The sequence below is a fragment of the Astyanax mexicanus genome, chromosome 18 (assembly GCF_023375975.1).
Source record: "Astyanax mexicanus isolate ESR-SI-001 chromosome 18, AstMex3_surface, whole genome shotgun sequence".
Classification (NCBI taxonomy): Eukaryota; Metazoa; Chordata; class Actinopteri; order Characiformes; family Acestrorhamphidae; genus Astyanax; species Astyanax mexicanus.
In genome coordinates, this window is record NC_064425.1 from 24219722 (window position 1) to 24240485 (window position 20764).

General features: G+C 36.9%; 1 long non-coding RNA gene across 2 annotated transcripts; it reads right to left on the reverse strand.

Moving 5' to 3' along the window:
- Positions 1-463: 463 nt before the first annotated feature.
- Positions 464-4353, reverse strand: LOC125782616 (uncharacterized). Of its 2 annotated transcripts, XR_007425339.1 has the most exons (4): positions 3861-4353; positions 3647-3817; positions 3392-3459; positions 464-784 (listed from the first exon to the last, which is right to left on the reverse strand). It is a non-coding gene; the product is annotated as an uncharacterized LOC125782616 (long non-coding RNA). The 2 variants fall into 2 exon arrangements; XR_007425338.1 differs by having other exon boundaries at positions 3392-3817.
- Between the last annotated feature and the right edge of the window lie 16411 nt (positions 4354-20764).

Below are 20764 nucleotides of genomic sequence, written 5' to 3' on the forward strand. Positions count from 1 at the left end.
TATCATTTGCCATCCTTTTCAAATTAACATAACACTCCTTCAGTTCAACACCTTCTGGAACACAGACTTTTTGTTCAGAGATTTTCACAGGACTTTCATGCATACCGTTAGCAGTACTTGGACAATGCATTGATGAAACCTGTTCATCAGCCAACCTCACCATTACACTAGCAACAGAGAACACCTTTGCTTTTAGCTTCTCAAGCAATGTTGTGAAAAACAGCATGGTTTCATTCAGACTAGTGTGAAATTGTGCTACACAGACGCCAAAGTCACACGGCAAACCAGAAGAATTGCAAGCGTTAAAATCCAAAACAATGAAATATTCATTGTGATACACAACTGCACAGTGATATCCATCTAAGTTTAACAAACAGGACTGTTGATCAAGCAATGTCTCTTGTAAAGCACTAGAAAACTCCAAGTAATCACAAGAACCACATATTACTTTACCTAGAGAAACATCAGCCACTCTGCTGAAAGCATTATATCTACCAGCCAAACCCTTTGTAGGTTTCCTCTCCTCCAAAAGTATCCTTCCTTCATCACAAATTGAATCCATCACACCAGCCTTCCAAGTACACACATTTGACACTTTATGCCTAATAAGACCTAAAACACTACAAATCTCTGTTCTTTCATTGTTTCTGTCGAGCAACCTGAAATGCTTGGTACCACACACCAATCCACCAACTAATTTAGAATCGCAGCAGCACTGCACATCAACCACAGTACTCACAGTCTTGGGCGCACGCCTCATTCTGAATGACTTTTTCCGTGGCATCTGTAAAATAAAGTAAGACAATTTTCATTAATAAAATGCACTTCCAGTTACACTATTACACAATTTACAAAACATACCTCTTACAATTAGAATACAGATTATACTACAGATGCATATATAACATGGTGTGAACATTAAATATTATGTAGTTACATAAACTATAATTAAATGCTTGTCCAAAACATATTGTGTCTGAATAAACTATTAGCTAAAGGTTATCAGAATGCATCATGCATAATGACAGTTTAACCCTTTGATACTTTGCCTTTGCACACCGCTTCTAATTCACAACATGGGTCAAAAATGACCCATACATTTTTAATATATGATATATATTTGCAATAAATTAAGTGATTCAGAACTTCAGAATCTCTGAATTAACTTGTTTTTGATCACTATACATCCTTATTTAAAATGTTTCCGTCTTTTTAAATAAAAGCCCTGTTTGTATAATGCACACATGAGTCAAAAAATACCTGCATTCATTTTCTTTGTTAATTCATGTTAATTCATAAGGGTTTCTTTAGCACAAGTTTTTATTACTTTATGAAGAAGCAGCTTTTATGGTTTTACATTGGGTTACACACATCAGACACAACCCACATTTACCATTTCACAACTCAGCTCAGCTCCCATCACACAGCTTAACTAGTATTGCTTTTAACATTATATAACACACACACATGCTGTCAGGTTTTTGGGGTAGTGAAGCGGATAGACCCAAATGCAGATACCATATGCAGTGGAACTTTGAATAAAGCATCTTTAATATAACTTTACAAGTAATTATTATTATTAGCTAGTTATAGTTAGCTAACTATAACTAAAAATGATAGTTAACTTTTAGTTAGAATGACTAAGTACATTAATGTCTATTATTATTATCTGTGTATAAAAGTTATAATCTTTTTTTTTCTTTAAATTTACTGTTATTTACAAAATCTAAATTTTGCAGATTTTTTTTCCTACTGAATATTTTTAAACTGTTATAACTTTACCACATGCAGCTAAATGGCATACTGATGTATTTAGCTAAGAAGTTAGCTAAGCTTACTATAATAGTTAACTAGCTACAGTAGATTTAACTAACTAAAAAAGAATTATACAATAATAATAATAATATAGCTTGAGAATAATAATAATAGCTTGTAGGAAATGTACTCACTCGCATGGTAACCTAAACCTAATCATATATTATGCACAGTTATATTTCACTACTGGAGTCAAATATTTAAGGTAATGTTATGGTAAAACATTACTGAGGTGTGTGACGGGAGCTGTGCTGAGCTGTGAAATAACAAATACAAAAGCTGTTTTCTCATAAATTAAGACAAGTAAAAATGAATATTTCTGTTAAAGAAACCCTCAGCCATACATGATTTAACACAGAAAATGAATGCAGGTAATTTTTGACCCATGTGTACATTAGAGGGGTGGTGATACAAAAAAAGCTTTTATTCAAAAATATATAGAAATTTAAAACTTACACAGCTCACAATTGACCCATGCTGCACATCAAATTATTAAAACATACTTTTTTACCTACTGAATTAATTTAGCAAACAAATAATCTCAATAATTAAAAAAAATCAAACACATACACAAATGTATAGCCATTATTTTGGCTTGTATTAAACCAGTAATAATTCATTACAATGTATTATTTTTGCAGTTAAAACTTGACTAAAAGTATTTACTTATTAGCTTTACATTTATTTATTATTATCTGCTACACTCATCACTACATTGCCACATCATAGAATAGAATTTATCTGCATTTGGTCACCACCCCCCACTTCACCCCCACCCCTGTCTGTGTGTGTTGCCCAGTTAATAGTTATGCTAATCGCCCAATCAGACTCAAAGAGTGTCTTGATGGCGGCCACATTCCTTTCTCAGCTACAACAATGAGCCCTTTTTAATCCCCTCTAGGTGACAACAGCACAGTGATGGGTGCAGGTAGCAGGTTACTTGGTTAGAGAATGTGCACATATTGCACATATGTGCAAAATATTATAGTAACTCACTATTAAACAGATTATTTTCTGTATTTAAAACAAATAGTTGAAATTGAGAACAATAAAAAAATATTCATATTTAGTTTATGTGAAAGGTTCCCTTTCCAACGTGCATGAACAATAACTAACAAAACAAGTACTTTACCAATTATGTTATAGATTTTTTGTAAATAAAATCATGTATTGTAACATAGTTGTATTGAAAACTTGACCTTTTTTTAACTTCAATTTTTTGTAACAAACATAAATTCAAATTAAAAACTCTTTGCTCAGCCAACATGGCCACTTACAATGGATATTTACTGTAAAAAAGATTGTATGTAATTTAAATACTTTACCACTATGCAGACTGTGACCCACTAATAATTAATAACATACCAATAACCCCTCATATTAAAAAGTATAGTACATCTTGGATTCTGCATGAAACTTTCTCAGCTTACTGTCACACACATCTCTATAGAGGTTGGTGCTTAAACTTGCATGACTACAATTAAAGCAACAGCAAATAACTCAGCTAGTATTTTAGAATAACTTATATTAAATTTTACACACACACATAGGGGAATTAAAAATAAATATACCATACCTTGCACTTAGACTCTTTGTAGATTAAAGTTGTCACTGGGGATATTACTTCAGCAGCAGCAGAAATCCCTGTTATATGATAATAAAAAATAATTAATTTTAAACAATTTATCAACAAAAAAATTAACCTTTATTACATAATGTCTTCTGAACTACAATAATACCAGCAGAGCAACAGCAAAGAACCCACTACTAATTTAGAACAAATTTAGAATAATTGTAATTAAACCATACAGCCAAAACAAAGATCACATACCTTGGATAAAGAGTGTTGGAAGAGTAGTCTGGAAGTTGGAAGTTGTCTCTGATAAAATCCCTTCAGCAACAGCAGGAGAAATTCGCAGTGCACCTTCCCTCCAAAAGCAACTGACTAATCTGACCAGTTGACCAACACCAGCTTTTGACTAGAAATCTGCCACTCCCACACCTGGTTGACACACCCCCGTCCACTCCTTCCACCACTCCCACACCTGGTTGACACACCCCCGTCCACTCCTTCCACCACACCCACACCTGGTTGGCACACCCCCATCCACTCCTTGCACCACACCCACATCTGGCTAACATCCACCCCCTCAAACCCACTCCTTCCCAAACAATCTTTATACTCTTGTCATACAGTAACTCACAATGTAATAATTTATTTATATTGTTAAAATAAACCATAGTGAAATACCTTCTCATCACTAAAAATAACATTTACTTTGTAACATACATTCCATTAGCATATACAACAGCAATTGGAATAAAATATTATATGTTAATATAACTCTATTAAACAAATTAAATGTAATATTCTTTAACTTTAAATTCTTTGTAATGAACTCACTCATGTTTAAAAGATTCAAACATGCTCTATTCTACAAATCAATGGCACTTTAAATAAATGTTTATCTTAATATCATATAAAAGGTTGATTAAATAAAGATAAAACGTTTTTTTTAACAAATCATACATCTAATTTCTTAGAAAACACAAAATATACAAACCTTTACAAAAAGCTAACTTTTTCTTTCCAAATGTAGACAAAACCAAATCACTGTTTTCACCTGAAAAACACACACCCATCAAAAACACCTAAATACATACATAAAATACAGAAAATATTCTGAAATATCTGCATTTTACACTCATTTTATGCGTATGTTGTCAAACTACTCCTAGGAAATTTGTTGAATTCTCTTGGTATTTGGCAAAAATAAACATTAAACATATCTGATGACAAATTGTGAAAGAATTGTTGATATCTCAAACAAGGACTAAATGGCAGACAGAATTTTTGAGATGCCCCATCAAAACAGGAAGTGAATACATCTTGGTGTTGGTAGGTGTTTGAGGAGGTTACAATAGTTTAAAACTCACGAAACTTTACAGGCCTGCTTGACTTATGCTGTACTTTGATCTGAAATTGAAATTTCATATATATATATATTTTATTGCATTTATTGCACCACCTAGGTTTCAATGCATATTTGATATTACGGGAATGCTCAAAAACTCTTAAAAAATTGGCCACTACAATATAACTGCACATTTCATGAAAAATCACACATGGGTCCAACTTTCACAATTTTCTCGGTTTGGCCCGGTACGATTTGCGCTGTTATGCGAGGGCCCTACGTCCCCCTGTGACAGGGGGACAACTCGTTATTATTATTAGGGCCCGAGCACCGAAGGCGCAGGCGAAGCCTGCACCGGAGGTGCAAAGCCCTATTGTTTTTGGTCCGTTTATTATTATTATTATTATTTTTATTTTTAAACTTCGCGCCCATTTTTGAGGCCTTTCTGATACTCGAAAACTCTTGAATTTTGGCACAGACATCAAAGCCGGTGAAAAATTTGAAATTTCACAGTTCCTGGGCTTGGTCGTTGATCAGGAGCTCTATAGCGCCCCCAAACGTTGCTAGTGGCCGGGATAAAGTTTGTCCAATGTGCACCAACTTTGGTACGCTCATTGACCTCATTATACCGATCAAGAATCACTTGGATTTATTTGACTCCGCCTAACAGGAAGTCTGCCATTTTGGCAGGAAGTCGCAAAATAAAAAGTTTCCCGTGGTGTTTTGGGTGGGTTACGATGTTCGAAAACTCATAAAATTTCACAGGCATATTGGGCATAGGCTGTACTTTGATGTAAAATTGGAATTTTTCATATTCATAATTTATCAGCTCTCTAGCGCCACCTATTTTATATGACATTTATAGAAAGCTCTTAGCCTCTTCTAAATAAGCAGACCCAATAATGCCTTTAAATGATTTCGAGAAATGTAATCGTTTTTCTAATGTGGAGCTAAATGACTCTACAGCGCCCCCTATTTGGTTTAGGCTAATAAATTAGCGGTAGCTGTCTCAAATTTTCCCCAATGTTCAAGATTTTTGGTAGAAAAATAGATATTACGATGCCACACATAATACCCATTGGCATGTATTAGCTCCGCCCAACAGGAAGTCGGCCATTTAGAAAAATGTTAAATTTTTACACATTTTTCACGAACTCATTCGAACTCCTCCTAGAGTCTTTGTCAGATTACAACTAAATTGTCTGTGGATAGTTTCCAGACATACGTGGTGCTAAATTGCGAAGGAATAGTCGATAGCTGAAACGATGACGTAATGGCGGGCAATTGATTTAATGGAGACACAACACTAAACCAAATAGAAACATTAGCATGGTCAGAATACAGCTGCTTGGAAATTCATGAAACTTGGCAAAAATATAAAAGACATCATTACACACGTTTTCAGTGTTGATATGATTGACTCCGCCCAACAGGAAGTCGGCCATTTTGAAAAACGTGCATTTTACACACATTTTTTGCATACTTTGTCAAACTCCTCCTGGGGTATTTGTTGAATACTCTTGATATTTGTCAACAATAAACTACTACCATCCTTGATGATAAATTGCGAAGGAATAGTCGATATCTTAAACGAGGACGAAATGGCGGACAGTTGAATTGCTTGAGATACCCCATTAAAATAGGAAGTAAATACATTCTGGTGTTAGTAGGTGTTTGAGGAGGTTAAACAGGTTGAACACTCACAAAACTTTTCAGGCCTGCTTGATTTAAGCAGTACTTTGATTAAAAATTGAAATTTCATATATACATATTTCATTGGCTCTATAGCGCCACCTAGGTTTCAATGCATATTTGACATTACGGAAATGCTCAAAAACTCTTGAAAATTGTCAGATTCCATAAGATCTAAAAAACACTTTACAAATATTGTGATAATTTTTTCATGTGTAGCTAGCGGACTCTACAGCGCCCCCTAATTCGTACGGTTAATAAATTAGCTTTGGATGTGTCAAAATTTGTCTAATCTTCTCAAATTTTGGTAGGAGCGTAGATACTATGACTTTGCACATATTTGCAATTGGTTTGTATTAGCTCCGCCCAACAGGAAGTCGGCCATTTTGAAATTTGTGTAATTTTTAAAATTTTTTAACAAACTCATTTAAACTGCTCCTAAAGTCTTTGTCAGATTACCTCTAAATTAGCTGAGAATGAACATCAGACACAGTTGATGAAAATTGCCAAAGGAATAATTGATCGCTAAAACGGTGACGTAATGGCGGGCAATTGATTGACTAGAGACGCAACACTAAACCAAAGTGAAACCATGACACAGTCAGAACACAGATGATTAAAAATTCATGAAACTTGGCAAAAACACAAGAGACATCATTAGACACGTTTTCAGTATTGGTAGGACTGACTCCGCCCAACAGGAAGTCGGCCATTTTGAAATATCTGAATTTTACATACATTTGTTGTGTATATTGTCAAACTACTCCTAGAATTTTTCTTGAATTCTCTTGGTATTTGGTAAAAATAAACATTAAACATATCTGATGATAAATTGTGAAGGAATAGTCGATATCTCAAACGAGGACGAAATGGCAGATGGTTGAATTTGTGAGATGCCACATCAAAACAGGAGGTCAAAACCTAGGTAATGCCAGGTGTTTTGAGGAGGTTATAACGGAGAAAAACTCACAAAATTTGACCGGCCTGCTTATCTGAGGCTGTTGTTTGATGTAGTATTAGAATTTCAAATACATGTATTTTAACAGCGCCATAGCGCTACCTGTATTTTAAATGGATATTTCACATGTTTAACAGGATAGAAAACTCTTAAAAATTGGCACACTCAATAAGACCTCAAAATTACTTTTACCGGTTTCTCGGTTTGGCCCGGTACGATTTGCGCTGTTGTGCGAGGGCCCTACGTCCCCCTGTGACAGGGGGACAACTCGTTATTATTATTATTATTATTATTTTTATTTTTAAACTTCGCGCCCATTTTTGAGGCCTTTCTGATACTCGAAAACTCTTGAATTTTGGCACAGACATCAAAGCCGGTGAAAAATTTGAAATTTCACAGTTCCTGGGCTTGGTCGTTGATCAGGAGCTCTATAGCGCCCCCAAACGTTGCTAGTTGCCGGGATAAAGTTTGTCCAATGTGCACCAACTTTGGTACGCTCATTGACCTCATTATACCGATCAAGAATCACTTGGATTTATTTGACTCCGCTTAACAGGAAGTCTGCCATTTTGGCAGGAAGTCGCAAAATAAAAAGATTCCAGTGGTGTTTTGGGTGGGTTACGATGTTCGAAAACTCATAAAATTTCACAGGCATATTGGGCATAGGCTGTACTTTGATGTAAAATTGGAATTTTTCATATTCATAATTTATCAGCTCTCTAGCGCCACCTATTTTATATGACATTTATAGAAAGCTCTTAGCCTCTTCTAAATAAGCAGACCCAATAATGCCTTTAAATGATTTCGAGAAATGTAATCGTTTTTCTAATTTGGAGCTAAATGACTCTACAGCGCCCCCTATTTGATTTAGGCTAATAAATTAGCGGTAGCTGTCTCAAATTTTCCCCAATGTTCAAGATTTTTGGTAGAAAAATAGATATTACGATGCCACACATAATACCCATTGGCATGTATTAGCTCCGCCCAACAGGAAGTCGGCCATTTAGAAAAATGTTAAATTTTTACACATTTTTCACGAACTCATTCGAACTCCTCCTAGAGTCTTTGTCAGATTACAACTAAATTGTCTGTGGATAGTCTCCAGACATACGTGGTGCTAAATTGCGAAGGAATAGTCGATAGCTGAAACGATGACGTAATGGCGGGCAATTGATTTAATGGAGACACAACACTAAACCAAATAGAAACATAAGCATGGTCAGAATACAGCTGCTTGGAAATTCATGAAACTTGGCAAAAATATAAAAGACATCATTACACACGTTTTCAGTGTTGATATGATTGACTCCGCCCAACAGGAAGTCGGCCATTTTGAAAAACGGGCATTTTACACACATTTTTTGCATACTTTGTCGAACTCCTCCTAGGGAATTTGTTGAATACTCTTGATATTTGTCAGCAATAAACTACTACCATCCTTGATGATAAATTGCGAAGGAATAGTCGATATCTTAAACGAGGACGAAATGGCGGACAGTTGAATTGCTTGAGATACCCCATTAAAATAGGAAGTAAATACATTCTGGTGTTAGTAGGTGTTTGAGGAGGTTAAACAGGTTGAACACTCACAAAACTTTTCAGGCCTGCTTGATTTAAGCAGTACTTTGATTAAAAATTGAAATTTCATATATACATATTTCATTGGCTCTGTAGCGCCACCTAGGTTTCAATGCATATTTGACATTACGGAAATGCTCAAAAACTCTTGAAAATTGTCAGATTCCATAAGATCTAAAAAACACTTTACAAATATTGTGATAATTTTTTCATGTGTAGCTAGCGGACTCTACAGCGCCCCCTAATTCGTACGGTTAATAAATTAGCTTTGGATGTGTCAAAATTTGTCTAATCTTCTCAAATTTTGGTAGGAGCGTAGATACTATGACTTTGCACATATTTGCAATTGGTTTGTATTAGCTCCGCCCAACAGGAAGTCGGCCATTTTGAAATTTGTGTAATTTTTACAAATTTTTAACAAACTCATTTAAACTGCTCCTAAAGTCTTTGTCAGATTACCTCTAAATTAGCTGAGAATGAACATCAGACACAGTTGATGAAAATTGCCAAAGGAATAATTGATCGCTAAAACGGTGACGTAATGGCGGGCAATTGATTGACTAGAGACGCAACACTAAACCAAAGTGAAACCATGACACAGTCAGAACACAGATGATTAAAAATTCATGAAACTTGGCAAAAACACAAGAGACATCATTAGACACGTTTTCAGTATTGGTAGGACTGACTCCGCCCAACAGGAAGTCGGCCATTTTGAAATATCTGAATTTTACATACATTTGTTGTGTATATTGTCAAACTACTCCTAGAAATTTTCTTGAATTCTCTTGGTATTTGGTAAAAATAAACATTAAACATATCTGATGATAAATTGTGAAGGAATAGTCGATATCTCAAACGAGGACGAAATGGCAGATGGTTGAATTTGTGAGATGCCACATCAAAACAGGAGGTCAAAACCTAGGTAATGCCTGGTGTTTTGAGGAGGTTATAACGGAGAAAAACTCACAAAATTTGACCGGCCTGCTTATCTGAGGCTGTTGTTTGACGTAGAATTAGAATTTCAAATACATGTATTTTAACAGCGCCATAGCGCTACCTGTATTTTAAATGGATATTTCACATGTTTAACAGGATAGAAAACTCTTGAAAATTGGCACACTCAATAAGACCTTAAAATGACTTTTACCGGTTTCTCGGTTTGGCCCGGTACAATTTGCGCTGTTGTGCGAGGGCCCTACGTCCCCCTGTGACAGGGGGACAACTCGTTATTAGGGCCCGAGCACCGAAGGCGCAGGCGAAGCCTGCACCGGAGGTGCAAAGCCCTATTGTTTTTGGTCCGTTTATTATTATTATTATTTTTATTTTTAAACTTCGCGGCCATTTTTGAGGCCTTTCTGATACTCGAAAACTCTTGAATTTTGGCACAGACATCAAAGCCGGTGAAAAATTTGAAATTTCACAGTTCCTGGGCTTGGGAGTTGATCAGGAGCTCTATAGCGCCCCCAAACGTTGCCAGTGGCCGGGATAAAGTTTGTCCAATGTGCACCAACTTTGGTACGCTCATTGACCTCATTATACCGATCAAGAATCAATTGGATTTATTTGACTCTGCCTAACAGGAAGTCGGCCATTTTGGCAGGAAGTCGCAAAATAAAAAGTTTCCCGTGGTGTTTTGGGTGGGTTACGATGTTCGAAAACTCATAAAATTTCACAGGCATATTGGGCATAGGCTGTACTTTGATGTAAAATTGGAATTTTTCATATTCATAATTTATCAGCTCTCTAGCGCCACCTATTTTATATGACATTTATAGAAAGCTCTTAGCCTCTTCTAAATAAGCAGACCCAATAATGCCTTTAAATGATTTTGAGAAATGTAATCGTTTTTCTAATGTGGAGCTAAATGACTCTACAGCGCCCCCTATTTGGTTTAGGCTAATAAATTAGCGGTAGCTGTCTCAAATTTTCCCCAATGTTCAAGATTTTTGGTAGAAACATAGATATTACGATGCCACACATAATACCCATTGGCATGTATTAGCTCCGCCCAACAGGAAGTCGGCCATTTTGAAAAATGTTAAATTTTTACACATTTTTCACGAACTCATTCGAACTCCTCCTAGAGTCTTTGTCAGATTACAACTAAATGGTCTGTGGATAGTCTCCAGACATACGTGGTGCTAAATTGCGAAGGAATAGTCGATAGCTGAAACGATGACGTAATGGCGGGCAGTTGATTTAATACAGACACAACACTAAACCAAATAGAAACATTAGCATGGTCAGAACACAGCTGCTTGGAAATTCATGAAACTTGGCAAAAACATAAAAGACATCATTACACACGTTTTCAGTGTTGATATGATTGACTACGCCCAACAGGAAGTCGGCCATTTTGAAAAACGTGCATTTTACACACATTTTTTGCATACTTTGTCGAACTCCTCCTAGGGAATTTGTTGAATACTCTTGATATTTGTCAGCAATAAACTACTACCATCCGTGATGATAAATTGCGAAGGAATAGTCGATATCTTAAACGAGGACGAAATGGCGGACAGTTGAATTGCTTGAGATACCCCATTAAAATAGGAAGTAAATACATTCTAGTGTTGGTAGGTGTTTGAGGAGGTTAAACAGGTTGAACACTCACGAAACTTTACAGGCCTGCTTGATTTAAGCGGTTCTTTGATTAAAAATTTAAATTTCATATATACATATTTCATTGGCTCTATAGCGCCACCTAGGTTTCAATGCATATTTGACATTACGGAAATGCTCAAAAACTCTTGAAAACTGTCAGATTCCATAAGATCTAAAAACACTTTACAAATATTGTGATAATTTTTTCATGTGTAGCTAGCGGACTCTATAGCGCCCCCTAATTCGTTTGTTTAATAAATTAGCTGTGGATGTGTCACAATTTGTCTAATCTTCTCAAATTTTGGTAGGAGCGTAGATACTATGACTCTGCACATATTTGCAATTGGTTTGTATTAGCTCCGCCCAACAGGAAGTCGGCCATATTGGATTTTGTCATTTTTTTACACATTTTTCACAAACTAATTTAAACTGCTCCTAAAGTCTTTGTCAGATTACCTCTTATTTTGCTGTAAATGAACAACAGACATATTTGATGATAATTGCCAAAGGATTAGTTGATCGGTAAAACGGTGACCCAATGGCGAGCAATTGAGTCACTAGAGACGCAACACTAAACCAAAGTGAAACCATGACATGGTCAGAAAACAGATTATTGAAAATTCATGAAACTTGGCAAAAACACAAAAGACATCATTACACACATTTTCAGCATTGGTAGGACTGACTCCGCCCAACAGGAAGTCGGCCATTTTGAAATATCTGCATTTTACACACATTTTTTGTGTACATTGTCAAACTACTCCTAGCAAATTTGATGAATTCTCTTGGTATTTGGTAAAAATAAACAATGAACATATCTGATGATAAATTGTGAAGGAATAGTCGATATCTCAAACGAGGACGAAATGGCAGATGGTTGAATTTTTGAGATCCCACATCAAAACAGGAGGTGAAAACCTAGGTAATGCCAGGTGTTTTGAGGAGGTTATAACGGAGAAAAACTCACAAAATTTGACCAGCCTGCTTATCTAAGGCTGTTGTTTGATGTAGAATTAGAATTTCAAATACATGTATTTTAACAGCGCCATAGCGCCACCTGTATTTTAAATGGATATTTCACATGTTTAACAGGATAGAAAACTCTTGAAAATTGGCACACTCAATAAGACCTCAAAATTACTTTTACCGGTTTCTCGGTTTGGCCCGGTACGATTTGCGCTGTTGTGCGAGGGCCCTACGTCCCCCTGTGACAGGGGGACAACTCGTTATTATTATTTTTATTTTTAAACTTCGCGCCCATTTTTGAGGCCTTTCTGATACTCGAAAACTCTTGAATTTTGGCACAGACGTCAAAGCCGGTGAAAAATTTAAAATTTCATAGTTCCTGGGCTTGGGCGTTGATCAGGAGCTCTATAGCGCCCCCAAACGTTGCCAGTGGCCGGGATAAAGTTTGTCCAATGTGCCCCAACTTTGGTACGCTCATTGAACTCATTATACCGATCAAGAATCACTTGGATTTATTTGACTCCGCCTAACAGGAAGTCGACCATTTTGGCAGGAAGTCGCAAAATAAAAAGTTTCCCGTGGTGTTTTGGGTGGGTTACGATGTTCGAAAACTCATAAAATTTCACAGGCCTATTGGGCATAGGCTGTACTTTGATTTAAAATTGGAATTTTTCATATTCATAATTTATCAGCTCTCTAGCGCCACCTATTTTATATGACATTTATAGAAAGCTCTTAGCCTCTTCTAAATTAGCATACCCAATAATGCCTTTAAATGATTTCGAGAAATGTAATCGTTTTTCTAATGTGGTGCTAAATGACTCTACAGCGCCCCCTATTTGGTTTAGGCTAATAAATTAGCGGTAGCTGTCTCAAATTTTCCCCAAAGTTCAAGATTTTTGGTAGAAACATAGATATTACGATGCCACACATAGTACCCATTGGCATGTATTAGCTCCGCCCAACAGGAAGTCGGCCATTTTGAAAAATGTTAAATTTTTAAACATTTTTCACATACTCATTCGAACTCCTCCTAGAGTCTTTGTCAGATTACAACTAAATGGTCTGTGGATAGTCTCCAGACATACCTGGTGCTAAATTGCGAAGGAATAGTCGATAGCTGAAACGATGACGTAATGGCAGTCAATTGATTTAATGGAGACACAACACTAAACCAAATAGAAACATTAGCATGGTCAGAATACAGCTGCTTGGAAATTCATGAAACTTGGCAAAAACATAAAAGACATCATTACACACATTTTCAGTGTTGATATGATTGACTCCGCCCAACAGGAAGTCGGCCATTTTGAAACACGTGCATTTTACACACATTTTTTGCATACTTTGTCAAACTCCTCCTAGGGAATTTGTTGAATACTCTTGATATTTGTCAGCAATAAACTACTACCATCCGTGATGATAAATTGCGAAGGAATAGTCGATATCTTAAATGAGGACGAAATAGCGGACATTTGAACTGCTTGAGATGCCCCGTTAAAACAGGAAGTGAATACATTCTGGTGTTAGTAGGTGTTTGAGGAGGTTAAAAAGGTTGAAAACTCTCGAAAATTTACAGGCCTGCTTGATTTAAGCAGTACTTTGATCTGAAATTAAAATTTCATATATACGTATTATATTTGGCTCCATAGCGCCACCTAGGTTTCAATGCATATTAGACATTACGGGAATGCTCAAAACCTCTTGAAAATTGACAGATTGCATAAGACCTAAAAACACTTTACAAATATTTTGACAATTTTTTCATGTATAGCTAGCGGACTCTACAGCGCCCCCTAAGTCATTCGTTTAATAAATTAGCTGTGGATGTGTCAAAATTTGTCTAATCTTCTCAAATTTTGGTAGGATCGTAGGTAGTATGACCCTGCACATATTTGCAATTGGCTTGTATTAGCTCCGCCCAACAGGAAGTCGGCCATATTGGAATTTGTAATATTTTTACACATTTTTCACAAACTCATTTAAACTGCTTCTAAAGTCTTTGTCACATTACCTCTTATTTCGCTGTAAATGAACAACAGACACATTTGATGATAACTGCCAAAGGATTAGTCGATCGGTAAAACAGTGACCCAATGGCAAGCAATTGATTCACTAGAGACGCAACACTAAACCAAAGTGAAACCATGACATGGTCAGAAAACAGATTATTGAAAATTCATGAAACTTGGCAAAAACACAAAAGACATCATTACACACATTTTCAGCATTGGTAGGACTGACTCCGCCCAACAGGAAGTCGGCCATTTTAAAATATCTGCATTTTACACACATTTTTTTGTGTATATTGTCAAACTACTCCTAGCAAATTTGTTGAATTCTCTTGGTATTTGGTAAAAATAAACATTGAACATATCTGATGATAAATTGTGAAGGAATAGTCGATATCTCAAACGAGGACGAAATGGCAGATGGTTGAATTTGTGAGATGCCACATCAAAACAGGAGGTCAAAACCTAGGTAATGCCAGGTGTTTTGAGGAGGTTATAACGGAGAAAAACTCACAAAATTTGACCGGCCTGCTTATCTGAGGCTGTTGTTTGATGTAGAATTAGAATTTCAAATACATGTATTTTAACAGCGCTATAGCGCCACCGTTATTTTAAATTGATATTTCACGTTTAACATGATAGAAAACTCTTGAAAATTGGCACACTCAAAAAGACCTTAAAATTACTTTCACCGGTTTCTCGGTTTGGCCCGGTACGATTTGCGCTGTTGTGCGAGGGCCCTACGTCCCCCTGTGACAGGGGGACAACTCGTTATTTTTATTTTTAAACTTCGCGCCCATTTTTGAGGCCTTTCTGATACTCGAAAACTCTTGAATTTTGGCACAGACGTCAAAGCCGGTGAAAAATTTAAAATTTCATGGTTCCTGGGCTTGGGCGTTGATCAGGAGCTCTATAGCGCCCCCAAACGTTGCCAGTGGCCGGGATAAAGTTTGTCCAATGTGCACCAACTTTGGTACGCTCATTGACCTCATTATACCGATCAAGAATCACTTGGATTTATTTGACTCCGCCTAACAGGAAGTCGACCATTTTGGCAGGAAGTCGCAAAATAAAAAGTTTCCCGTGGTGTTTTGGGTGGGTTACGATGTTCGAAAACTCATAAAATTTCACAGGCCTATTGGGCATAGGCTGTACTTTGATGTAAAATTGGAATTTTTCATATTCATAATTTATCAGCTCTCTAGCGCCACCTATTTTATATGACATTTATAGAAAGCTCTTAGCCTCTTCTAAATTAGCATACCCAATAATGCCTTTAAATGATTTCGAGAAATGTAATCGTTTTTCTAATGTGGTGCTAAATGACTCTACAGCGCCCCCTATTTGGTTTAGGCTAATAAATTAGCGGTAGCTGTCTCAAATTTTCCCCAATGTTCAAGATTTTTGGTAGAAACATAGATATTACGATGCCACACATAGTACCCATTGGCATGTATTAGCTCCGCCCAACAGGAAGTCGGCCATTTTGAAAAATGTAAAATTTTTAAACATATTTCACATACTCATTCGAACTCCTCCTAGAGTCTTTGTCAGATTACAACGAAATGGTCTGTGGATAGTCTCCAGACATACGTGGTGCTAAATTGCGAAGGAATAGTCGATAGCTGAAACGATGACGTAATGGCGGGCAATTGATTTAATGGAGACACAACACTAAACCAAATAGAAACATTAGCATGGTCAGAATACAGCTGCTTGGAAACTCATGAAACTTGGCAAAAACATAAAAGACATCATTACACACATTTTCAGTGTTGATATGATTGACTCCGCCCAACAGGAAGTCGGCCATTTTGATAAAACGTGCATTTTACACACATTTTTTGCATACTTTATCGAACTCCTCCTAGGGAATTTGTTGAATACTCTTGATATTTGTCAGCAATAAACTACTACCATCCTTGATGATAAATTGCGAAGGAATAGTCGATATCTTAAACGGGGACGAAATGGCGGACAGTTGAATTGCTTGAGATACCCCATTAAAACAGGAAGTGAATACATTCTGGTCTTGGTAGGTGTTTGAGGAGGTTAAACTGGATGGAAACTCACAAAACTTTACAGGCCTGCTTGTTTTACGTGGTCCTTTGGTTTGAAATTGAAATTTCATATATACGCATTTCATTGGCTCTATAGCGCCACCTAGGTTTCAATGAATATTTGACATTACGGGAATAATCAAAAACTCTTGAAAATTGTCAGATTGCATAGGACCTAAAAACTCATTACAAATATTGTGATAATTTTTTCATGTGTAGCTAGCTGACTCTACAGCGCCCCCTAATTTGTTCAGTTAATAAATTAGCTCTGGATGTGTCAAAATTGGTCTAATGTTCTCCAATTTTGGTAGGAATGTAGATACTGTGACCCTGCACATATTTGCAATTGGCTTGTATTAGCTCCGCCCAACAGGAAGTCGGCCATATTGGAATTTGTAAGATTTTTACACTTTTTTCACAAACTCATTTAAACTGCTCCTAAAGTCTTTGTCAGATTACCTCTTATTTCACTGTAAATGAACAACAGACATATTTGATGAAAACTGCCAAAGGATTAGTTGATCGCTAAAACAGTGACGTAATGGCGGGCAATTGATTGACTAGAGACGCAACACTAAACCAAAGTGAAACCATGACACGGTCAGAACACAGATGATTGAAAATTCATGAAACTTGGCAAAAACACAAGAGACATCATTACACACTTTTTCAGTATTGGTAGGACTGACTCCGCCCAACAGGAAGTCTGCCATTTTGAAATATCTGCATTTTACATACATTTTTTGCGTATGTTGTCAAACTACTCCTAGAAATTTTGTTGAATTCTGTTGGTATTTGGTAAAAATAAACACTGAACATATCTGATGACAAATTGTGAAGGAATAGTTGATATCTTAAACGAGGACGAAATGACGGACGGTTGAATTTTTGAGATGCCACCTCAAAACAGGAAGTTGACACCTAGGTAATGCAAGGTGTTTTGAGGAGGTTATAACTGAGGAAAACTCACAAAATTTGACCGGCCTGCTTATCTGAGGCGGTTCTTTGATCTAGAATTAAAAATTCAAACACGTGTTTTCACAGCTCTATAGCGCCACCTATATTTTAAATGAATATTTGACATTTTTGGCAGAATAGAAAACTCTTGAAAATTGGCACACTCAATGAGACCTCAAAATTACTTTCACCGGTTTCTCGGTTTGGCCCGGTACGATTTGCGCTGGTGTGCGAGGGCCCTACGTCCCCCTGTGACAGGGGGACAACTTGTTATTATTAGGGCCCGAGCACCGAAGGCGCAGGCGAAGCCTGCACCGGAGGTGCAAAGCCCTATTGTTTTTGGTCCGTTTATTATTATTAGGGCCCGAGCACCGAAGGCGCAGGCGAAGCCTGCACCGGAGGTGCAAAGCCCTATTGTTTTTGGTCCGTTTATTATTATTTTTATTTACAAACTTCGCGCCCATTTTTGAGGCCTTTCCGATACCCGAAAACTCTTGCATTTTGGCACAGACGTCAAAGCCGGTGAAAAATTTTAAATTACATTGTTCACAGGTTTGGGCGTGGATCAGGAGCTCTATAGCGCCCCCAAACGTTGCCAGTGGCCAGGATAAAGTTTGTCCAATGTGCACCAACTTTGGTACGCTCATTGACCTCATTATACCGATCAAGAATCACTTGGATTTATTTGACTCCGCCTAACAAGAAGTCAGCCATTTTGGCAGGAAGTCGCAAAATAAAAAGTTTCCCGTGGTGTTTTGGGTGGGTTACGATGTTCGAAAACTCATAAAATTTCACAGGCCTATTGGGCATAGGATGTACTTTGATGTAAAATTGGAATTTTTCATATTCATAATTTATCAGCTCTCTAGCGCCACCTATTTTATATGACATTTATAGAAAGCTCTTAGCCTCTTCTAAATTAGCAGACCCAATAATGCCTTTAAATGATTTCGAGAAATGTAATCATTTTTCTAATGTGGTGCTAAATGACTCTACAGCGCCCCCTATTTGGTTTAGGCTAATAAATTAGCGGTAGCTGTCTCAAATTTTCCCCAATGTTCAAAATTTTTGGTAGAAACATACATATTACGATGCCACACATAATACCCATCGGCATGTATTAGCTCCGCCCAACAGGAAGTCGGCCATTTTGAAAAATATTACATTTTTAAACATTTTTCACATACTCATTCGAACTCCTCCTAGAGTCTTTGTCAGATTACAACTAAATGGTCTGTGGATAGTCTCCAGACATACATGGTGCTAAATTGCGAAGGAATAGTCGATAGCTGAAACGATGACGTAATGGCGGGCAATTGATTTAATGGAGACACAACACTAAACCAAATAGAAACATTAGCATGGTCAGAATACAGCTGCTTGGAAATTCATGAAACTTGGCAAAAACATAAAAGACATCATTACACACATTTTCAGTGTTGATATGATTGACTCCGCCCAACAGGAAGTAGGCCATTTTGAAAAACGTGCATTTTACACACATTTTTTGCATACTTTGTCGAACTCCTCCTAGGGAATTTGTTGAATACTCTTGATATTTGTCAGAAATAAACTACTACCATCCGTGATGATAAATTGCGAAGGAATAGTCGATATCTTAAACGAGGACGAAATGGCGGACAGTTGAATTGCTGGAGATACCCCATTAAAATAGGAAGTAAATACATTCTGGTGTTGGTAGGTGTTTGAGGAGGTTAAACAGGTTGAAAACTCTCGAAACTTTACAGGCCTGCTTGATTTAAGCGGTCCTTTGATTAAAAATTGAAATTTCATATATACATATTTCATTGGCTCTATAGCGCCACCTAGGTTTTAATGCATAATTGACATTACGGAAATGCTCAAAAACTCTTGAAAATTGTCAGATTCCATAAGATCTAAAAACACTTTACAAATATTGTGATAATTTTTTCATGTGTAGCTAGCGGACTCTATAGCACCCCCTAATTCATTCGTTTAATAAATTAGCTGTGGATGTGTCACAATTTGTCTAATCTTCTCAAATTTTGGTAGGAGCGTAGATACTATGACTCTGCACATATTTGCAATGGTTTGTATTAGCTCCGCCCAACAGGAAGTCGGCCATATTTGATTTTGTAATTTTTTTACACTTTTTTTCACAAACTCATTTAAACTGCTCCTAAAGTCTTTGTCAGATTACCTCTAAATTAGCTGAGAATGAACATCAGACAAAGTTGATGAAAATTGCCAAAGGAATAGTTGATCGCTAAAACGGTGACGTAATGGCGAGCAATTGATTGAATAGAGACGCAACACTAAACCAAAGTGAAACCATGACACAGTCAGAACACAGATGATTAAAAATTCATGAAACTTGGCAAAAACACAAGAGACATCATTAGACACGTTTTCAGTATTGGTAGGACTGACTCCGCCCAACAGGAAGTCGGCCATTTTGAAATATCTGAATTTTGCATACATTTTTTGCGTATGTTGTCAAACTACTCCTAGAAATTTTTTTGAATTCTCTTGGTATTTGGTAAATATAAACATTGAACATATCTGATGATAAATTGTGAAGAAATAGTCGATATCTTAAACGAGGAGGGAATGGCGGACGGTTGACTGTTTGAGATGCCACATCAAAACTGGAGGTTGACACATAGGTAATGCCAGGAGTTTTGAGGACGTTATAAGAGAGAAAAGCTCACAAACTTTGACCGGCCTGCTTATCTGAGGCTGTTGTTTGATCTAGAATTAGAATTTCAAATATATGTGTTTTAACAGCTCTATAGCACCACCTGTATTTTAAATGGGTATTTCACATTTTTGGCAGGATAGAAAACTCTTGAAAATTACCACACTTAATAAGACCTCAAAATTACTTTCACCGGTTTCTCGGTTTGGCACAGTACGATTTGCGCTGTTGTGCGAGGGCCCTACGTCCCCCTGTGACAGGGGGACAACTCGTTATTATTATTATTATTATTTTTATTTTTAAACTTCGCGCCCATTTTTGAGGCCTTTCTGATACTCGAAAACTCTTGAATTTTGGCACAGACATCAAAGCCGGTGAAAAATTTTAAATTTCACAGTTCCTGGGCTTGGGCGTTGATCAGGAGCTCTATAGCGCCCCCAAACGTTGCTAGTGGCCGGGATAAAGTTTGTCCAATGTGCACCAACTTTGGTACGCTCATTGACCTCATTATACCGATCAAGAAT